The following is a 9,420-nucleotide window of genomic DNA, read 5'->3' on the forward strand; positions in this document are numbered from 1 at the left end:
GCCCTTATTAAACCATAATCATTTATTTGTTTTAGTGCGAGGTGTCCCGCGTTCGACCCCAGGCAAATTATTCACTTTCATAAATAATTCACTGTCTAAATGCCTACTGACGCACATGAAACGGAAAAACTTCATTTTTAAAGTAAAAACATTAAAATTACAATAATCCCTTTGTCATAATCCGAAAATCGAAAGGAAATAACATAATGATAGATAGTCATGACTGTTCGTTTAATTCTCCAGAGTGTATTAACCAAAGACGCCGACTTCAGTAATTGTTTCCGGATAATATCCGTAATAGGAACTCTTTTGTTTCAAAAGGGTTGTGAAATCCACAGTTTGGAAGTTAATGTGCTTCATAAGGACAATATTGTGAATGTTTCTAAGTGATAACTTTAAAGAATTTTTAACGTCATATCTTTAAAGAACTTTCAATCTTCGATGTTGACCAAACTTGACATAATGGTAGAACTTATTGAGGTTGGAAATCATGATGGGCAAAACTTTGATTCCCCTGTTACGGATCATTAAAATTGAGCTTTAAATTCAGTCAAGTTTTAGAAAAAATCCTATTGAGATAAAAAAAAAATGGAACAAAACTGTTGATGAACTTTAATTTGATGCATACGACAATTGATTAGCACAAATGATGTGAACGCAATGCATAGTTGTGATAAGAGATTTGACAAAAGCTCAATGAAGTACGATTGCTTCCGGAATAGGGAAACTTACTAGTCACAATGTATGACACTGTAAGAGAATTATTAGAACATCGACACATATATTACGTCTTCATTTATCGGAAGAAGGTAACTCATGTTTCATAGTGACTGGCATTATTTCTGTTAGTAATTTTAGTTAAATAATGCCCAAGGTTGATGTCTATTTGTATTTCTGATTTGTAAACATCAATTATTTACCAATTGATATCTGAACTTCGATTTTTATGTATATTTTGCAAACGAACATTACCTCAATATCCTAGGCTTGAATTGTAATCGAAATATTGTTTTCGTCTTCGTGATTGTAAGCATATGTCCAGCAATTATTTGAATAGATGTACATTTAGTTGCAAGAGGTGAATGATATGACCATATGTCTCCTACTTGGCTGCAGTGCTGGTCATGGGTACAAACTCCAAAGTGCATTCAACTACCTCTATGGCCTACTGAACTCGGACGTTTAATGTCGCGTTCACAAAAGCTCTCTATTGACTTCTGCCCTTAGTCAACTGGATGCAGTTTCTACTTTGTACTCCTATTTCTGCTAGATTCATCTTAACATTATGTTCCCATCTGCTCCCAGGTCTTATTAATGGACATATTTCGATTGGATTTCCAGCTTAAACTTTGAAAGCATTTCCACTTTCTTCCATTCTGGATACATGACTTGCACATCTGGGACTCCTAAACTTGACCCTAACAAAGTTTGGTAAACGTATAAATTATGCAGTTCCTCCTCATGAAATACGTGGTCCCAGGTAATTAACATATAGGTCCCAGGCTGCTTGCTACCTCTCCCATTCTTTCTTCCTTCCCTTTCCGGGGATAGTGTGCTCGCCGAGAGACGTCATCCCTAAAATTGACGGGCTAACATGGCCATAGAAACCGAAAGCATAGAAATCAACAAATCCTAAATCCTACTGTTTCTAGGTGGTGATTTTTATTTCCTTTCCCGTAAAAGAACGTAAAATTTCCGGACTTCACTGCTCCCTTTCCTTCCCATCTAAGTTCTTGAACTCCCACTAGGTCCATCCTGTATTTTTTTCTAACTTAATCGTTATACAAGGTATGTTCACAAAGTTTCAAGACTGGTCTTAAAATAACAAATGCATTACGAACTAAAAGTCTTCAAAATATGACCGTTGGTCATAAACATACCGCTGCCAGTGGGTTTCCCATTGTTCATAGGTTCCTTGAAAGTGTTCGCGCACTAGACTGTGAAGGGTCATCGTCGAAGCTGCCTGGACCGCTGAAATCGTGCCGAATCGCTTCCCTTTCAGGTATTTCTAGATTCGGGGAAACATAACAGTCGCTAGGAGCTTGATCGGGGTTGTAGGCTGGATGCGGCAGTATTGCCACGTTGAACTACGTCAAAATTTCACTTTTCTCATCTTCAAATCTTCTGTCACTAACTTGAACACGGTAGTCGGACCCAATCCCAGTTCATCGGTGATTAATCTAACACTAAGACGATGATTAATGTTTAAAAGTTCACACACTTTCACCAGATTTTCCTCCCTTAAGCTTGTTGTATGTCTACCAGGGCGGTCATCGTCTTCAACGTCCTCGTGGTTCTCTTTGAACCTCTTGTGCCATATGCAAAGCATTGCACGTGACATGGCGTCTTCTTTGTATGCATCCTGAATTATGCGAAAAATCTCTGCAGTTGTTTTATTCAGTTTCGCACAGAACTTGATAGCATAGCGCTGCTCCCAATGTCGCTGCATTTTCCACTCACTCAGGTTTCGACAGGGGTCATTGACACGCATTCACGCCACTAGCGATCGGAGGCAACTGACGCTTGTGCAGCGTTTAGCTGACACCCCCCTCTACTGCACCCTGTCGGTACAACGGGTATGCACGTGAGCCCCTACTCAGATAACACTCAGTCTTGAAACTTTATTAACGTATCCTGTAGATTTTAAAACACCTGACCTATAAAGACTTCTTATGTTCCATGTTCCAAATATCATGTCCATTTTACTTTGCTGAGGTCGTGCCAAGTTATGCGTCCTGGAAGGAAGCTTCTGAATAAGCGCCTTTTTTCTCACAGCATGAATTTGTTAGCCTCACGCCAAACCTCCAAGCTGAAGGACCACCCTTTGTCGTCTCCCGCGACTGCTTACTTACTATATTCACAGCTAACCTCTATATCAAGAGGTCTTCTTCTCGATTCTTAATCTGAGGACGCGCTGTGCCGAGTTCATTGAACTCTTCTCATATTATATACAAAGAAAATAACAAGAAAAATTACAGGTAATCATGCACATTTGTGAATAGTTACTTAAAATAAGGAATATAACAAAAGCTACTTCTATTTTATGTTATATCAATAAGCAGTTACTAAGATCTATTCCAGGCAACCTGATAGGAAACTCCCCTTCCTCCCACCACTCTCCAGTACGGAGGGGAAATCAAGCCGTTGACCTTCACAGGGAGGGAAGCTTTTCTAATAAACAAAATCGTGTACACACTAAATTCGTACGTCAATTCGCTCGCACCTGATGGCGAGAAAGCACTGACTGCTGTTTTTACCTGTCAACCCCAAATAACAAACAATTACTGTTTTTAATTGTTGTCTTTAAGAAAAGTATTTTTTACTATTTATGTATTAAAGTTTTGGCTTTAGTCCTATTTATTAAATTGCATTTCTAGAAATAAGAACTAATTCGTTATAAAGTTAATTTTCATTATTGTTTCACTTAAGAATCGGGAGAGAAAGCAAACCAATCCTGTCGACATTCTGTCTTTATTTACAAGTTCAAGGAAGGTAATCTTCTGGCTGTCTGAGTATCGAGTGCGCAGACTATCGACCTGTGCAAATATTGTATGAATTTAGCGTGTGTGGTAACTATATTATATATAGTGTCGTGTGAAATTAGTGCATATTAAATTGTATTCTGTATCCATTATGTTTTGTATAGTTTATATTATCTGAAAATAATTTTAGTGCATATTAAATTGTAAATAATTGCGTATTTAGTGCTTTGTGAAGCGACAATTCATGATGCTTGCAGTAGTTCTGCGATAAAACATGAGCCCGGGACAGCGTTACGAAGTGGTGAGAAGCGTTGCATTTTGAATATCTTCCATGCTTTAAGAGAACAACACCCTAATTTAACTGTTGAAGAATTTGCCGACATGACTGGGAAACAGACAAGTGTAGGAAAGGCAACTGTTTATAGAAGTAGGCGGGAGGCTAAATTTAATGAAAATAAATTAAGAAGTCCCAAAAATACGCGTACAAGTATTTCCCCTCTCGGAAAACTATGACGACTTCACGAAATCGGCAATTCGATCAAAGGTACATCAGGTCTTTTCCCGTAATGAATTGCCAACGTTAAATAAAATTCTGATAGCTATAAATACCGATGATAAACTGCCCTGCTTTTCTCACTCAACTCTCCATAGACTGTTGAAAATAATGAAATTCAAGTATGTATAGCACCCATTAATTGCATTGACCTCCAGACAAGAGTTCTGTGAGAACTAAAAACTTTTGTTGGGGCCATGGTGGCTCCGTGGTAGAGCGTTCACCTCTGGGGCATAAGACCCTGGTTCGATCCCAGCTCGTGTTTAGTGGGCTCTGTGGTGGACAAGCACTGTTTTTGCAGATTTTCTCGGAGTTCTCCTGTTTCCTCCTACTTTTTTCTTTGCACTGTTTCATTCATTCTCGTCATCACAGTCTCCTTTAGCCTATCCGGCATAACTGCGATACGTAAAACTCAAAGATTTAATTTCATTTCCAAACATCTGTTACTCTCCCTCCCCCTCAACGGTCGTCAGGACTGTTGACAACTCCGTTTTTATTAAAATAGTCAAGTAACAATTCAAAAGTCAATTTCCTCTATTATCAATTGGCTAAACTCAAGGCCAACGAAAGGGCTGGGTGATTATTGCAACCACACAAGGCGCCAAATTTTTGGGGGATTTTAGGGGCGTCAAATTCACTGTGTTGGTTAAGCTCCAATATTATAATTTTGCTTGAAACGACAGACTCAGACATGGGCCTGTTCAAATTACGTAGCATCTGCAGTTACTATTTCGTGTCAGGCTTCAATCAATCTGGGATTGTTTTTCTAAGTCCACCATAATAAATTTTCCCCCTTAATAAACTCAGAAGACTTCAATGTTGATGAATCTTGTATGTATGATGCTTTACCGTAAATTTATCGCCGCGTATTAATAAACAACAAACAAAAAAAGATACTTTGCCATCATCACATCAGGTGTACGTACGAAGAGAAAAACGTAGGAAAATGATTTCATTGAAAAATAATCAATAGAAACCAGGGCATTTGCCTGAGTTGAGGCACCCGGGGCGAGACGCATTTATTCACTATTATCAGTGTGTATACATTTGGTTATTTTTCTTCTGGTTCTTTCTAATGTAAGAACACATGTATATAAGAGAGGAAACAAGAAGTGTATTATTATTATTATTATTATTATTATTATTATTATTATTATTATTATTATTATTATTTCAAGTTCTATTGTTATTATCTTAACGCACTGATAATTTACCCATACATATTGTACTTGGTTTCCTATTTTATATTATAAAATTCATGTATCAAAGCAGTAAATACCAATTCAATTACCAACCCTGACATCCCTTGCCATTCCAACATTATGTCATAACCCCGACTGCCAAAAAAGAAGGAAAATAAACAATACAACTGTTCAATAAAATTTCCATTAAAATAACACATGTGCTACTTACTCACTAATGCAGGTAAATGTCATTAAGTGTTTTAAAATACTCAATGTTATTATGAAAGTTGTAATTTATTATTTAGGCCTAGACATATTTAAATACACTCTATACCTCCGTATGTGGGGGCTGATGGTGGAAGACGGAACACCAACATTCACCTGTACTTGAGCGTGGTGGGGGAAAAAACTTCTTCTTTTTCCTATCCTTTTATGTGAAACAGAGAATAGTGAATAGCTTTCCAGAATTTTATCTTTCTTTTGTATATTTTTTATTAAAGACAAAAAGAAAACACTCAATTCTATGACCAAGGTTTAATTTCTTCTGTATGTGTTAATAGTAATGTCACTTTTCAAACAATTCTCAACTTTATTATCAACACTTTGTTTTATTCTTTTTTAAAAAATCATTATTTTCCTTCAAGGTTAGCTTACGTCACATGAGTGAATAAAACAAAAAGGAAAGAAGCATTTGCGTGTAAGTAGACGATAAACTGTGGAGTCTATCCGTCTGGGGAACGCGCTCCTAACTTATACTCTGTCTCAACTGATTCACATGTAGACAAAGCAATGTTTCCATCCTTACGAGTAGTTAACCGTATTCTATATAACGTTGTTATACAAATATTTTACTATGTATATTCAGTTTAGTAGGGTTATTAGGTTTTGAAGTAGATTTGATCCTTAGACTAAAAAAAAAAAAAAAAAAAAAAAAAAAAAACTTATATCCATTGCTTCTTTTGTTATACATGTTTTATATGTAGTCGTCCCTACGCGGAGTATAATAATGTTATCATCAACATCAGCTGTTTAGCAACATTTTGGCACCATTGGAAGACTGGGATAGTCAGAACTTTTTGTCCGCAATGGTGACTAAAGTCGAACTTTTCATATAAGAGTACACAAAGTTAATTAAAGCTCACCTATGCTCTCATTGCAATATTCTTACGTTTTCATTTTATTGAATTTTAAATGTATGAAAAGAAGAACAGATGAAATGTTACATGTAGTATATGTGTGTGTTTAGGAGCATGGTGACTCAGTGGTAGTGCGCTTAGTTGTGGTCCGTGAAGTCCTTGGTTCGATCACAGTTCAAGTAAGTTTGTAGTGGACAACAGCTCACTCGTCTTCTCCCACCAATTCTTTCATTATCATTCACTTGCCACAAACATCAGTTTTCCCTAGCCTAGGGTGACCAACCGTCCCGTAAAAACGGGATGTTCCCGTATTTTCACTACTATTCTTGGTGTCCCGAAAAATTCTCCCGGGACGTCAAAATGTCCCGTATTTACGTACATTCGGTACAAAAAACCGTTCGAATCGCTAAAATTTCCTAATTCATATTATTTTTCTAAACTATGTGATTATATTGGAATATGTCTAATTACTGAGCAACGTCATTACGACGTTTGCGATATTGGATGTAGTAGCTGTACTGTTTTCCCTCCTAGGCCTCCCCACTCCGCAGACAACAGTGCAAAGGGCTGAAAGTCTTATGAAGAACAATGTAACCTGTTTTTAGTCTCTGTTTCGGGCGGTGGAAAATTGAGGCGTTGTCATCAGTACAGTACAGTGTTTCCGTGATTTGACTAACACCCCTGTAAGATGTAACACACTACGAAAGGAGAACAAAGGTATAGAACTATAAAAGTAAAAGTAAAAAGAAAATCAGTTGTAAGTGAAATAATGTTTAAAAGTAACAAAATGCAAATAAAAAGAGTTGGAATCCGATGCTGAGAGTAATTATAAACTGTCGGTGACACATTTAAGCGCTTATATATTTTTAGTAATGTTTTCAAATATTTCATTTTTTGTTAGCTCCTTATAGTTACTTATCTAATTAATTCCACGACCTTTTCAATAGGTTTTAAAACGAAAAAGTGTAAATTTGCCCCTTTTTGTGAGAGATACAAAGAGAGACATAGAGAGAGAGAACGGAGAGGCTAAAAAATATATTTAGGGGAGCAAGCTATCCAGAAATAAAAGGTGTCCCGTTTTTTCTAGTTGACTATTTGGTCACCCTACCTTAGCCTAAAGGACATAAGCATGGGACGTTAAAATGAAAGATTTTTTTTACGTAGTACGTGTGTCACCGCTATGAAAACACAAATATAAATAAAATACATTATGGTCGTTAACACTATTTAGCTACGTATACGGTTCGCAAAATTTCTTTTCAGGTCAACCATCCTGATTGATGGTTTTCCTCATTCAGATCAGGAAGATGCCAGGATTGTATCTTATTTAATGGTCCCACGCCACTTCCTTCCCGATACCTTTCTTCCTCCTCAATTCACCAGGCAGTGCAATCGCGGAAGGACATCATCCCTCATAGGCAACACCCTAACATAGTCATAGATGCCGGAAGTCCAGAGATCTGATTCCTAATCCTAATCGTATTTTGTAAAGAAACTTCTTGTCATTATAATGATATAGTCATCTTGTGCCTTCAAGTAGTAAGGAAACAAACACATAGAACTGGACGGAGATGGTAACGGAGCGTGTAAATGTACTACGCAAAGTGTTTTAAGACATTTCAAACAATGTGTTAGCATGAACAGCAAATATTATCAGAATTATGGGCAACTCCAATCATAATTAACTTGGATTTCTGTTCTGTAAAGGTGTTGTAGTCTTGTAATGCTAGAGTAGTGCTTATAAAAACCACGCGTCCTTAAAATTGTATGTATCAGAAAATTACAAATATACATTATATGTAATAGGTAATAGCACAAGCATTTGCAACTAACTGGTACGTTTTCTAGTATTCCATTTTCTGGTATTTTATGACTTATAAGAAGACAAGAATTTAAATTTTTAAGTAGCAGACTTCTGATAGGACACATGTCTTAGAAATCGTGACATTGTGAGTTATTATACAAGGTATACTCCAACATGTCATCCAATATATCTTATAGGGATTAAACATAATTGTGATACTGTACCATTCCTGTGTAGTTATATACGTTAAACAGCACGTAAAGTATATATATATATATATATATATATATATATATATATATATATATTTGGTCTAGGAATTAATTCGTGCGGTTGGTACGCACACATTGAAGCTGTAGTACAAACACAAAATACATAAATACCTTAAGAAAAATATTGTCCATCGCTAGCCACCACTTTCGCCCATCTGTCAGGCAATGTACGGATTCCGTGGCGAAAGAAGTCCTCATCCTTGGAAGCGATCCAGTCAGAGACCCATGTTTCGATATCTTCTGAAGAAGTAAACCGCTGTCCAATCAAATCGTTGTTCATGCAATCGAACAAGTAGTAGTCCGAAGGAGCAACGTCTGGTGAATACGGCGGGTGGGGTAAAACTTCCCATCCGACATTTTCTAAATAAGTTTTGACCGGTTTTGCGACATGTGGGCGAGCGTTATCATGTTGAACAATAAGTTTATCATGTCTGTTCTCCCATTCTGGTCGTGTTCTGGCCAGAGCTTGCTTCAAACGCATTAATTGTCGTCGATAACGTTCTCCATTCATAGTTTCACCCGGTTGCAGCAGCTCATAGTACACCACACCTTTCATATCCCACCATATGCACAGCATAACCTTTGCACAGTGAATATCTCGTTTTGGTTGTGATGGACCTGGTTCACCTGGTTTCACCCAGGCCTTTTTTCGTTTAGGGTTCTCGTAATGGATCCACTTCTCATCACCCGTAATAATTCGAGGCAGAAACCCCTTTCTGCTCTGTCGTTGAAGCAGCAATTCGCAAATGGTTTTTCGTCTTTCAACGTCTCTGTCTTTCAATTCATGTGGAACCCAATGTGACATCTTTTGAATCATTCCCATGGCTTTCAAGGGCTTTTGGAGACTGTTGTTTGATCAACGCCTAATGCTGCTGCAAGTTGTTCCTGCGTTTGACACGAATCCTGCTCGAGCAATGCTGTCAATTCTTCGTCTTGAAATTTTTTTGGCTGTCCAGCTCGCTCTTGGTCTGCCAAGCCGAAATCACCAC

The 9,420-nt window shown here is 37.4% G+C and overlaps 1 pseudogene; it reads right to left on the minus strand.

Annotated features, from left to right (window-relative positions):
- Nucleotides 1-2,092: 2,092 nt before the first annotated feature.
- Nucleotides 2,093-2,449, minus strand: LOC145667719 (protein GVQW3 pseudogene; annotated as a pseudogene).
- Between the last annotated feature and the right edge of the window lie 6,971 nt (nt 2,450-9,420).

Source organism: Thermobia domestica, chromosome 13 (assembly GCF_964235325.1).
Source record: "Thermobia domestica chromosome 13, izTheDome1.hap1.1, whole genome shotgun sequence".
Lineage (NCBI taxonomy): Eukaryota > Metazoa > Arthropoda > Insecta > Zygentoma > Lepismatidae > Thermobia > Thermobia domestica.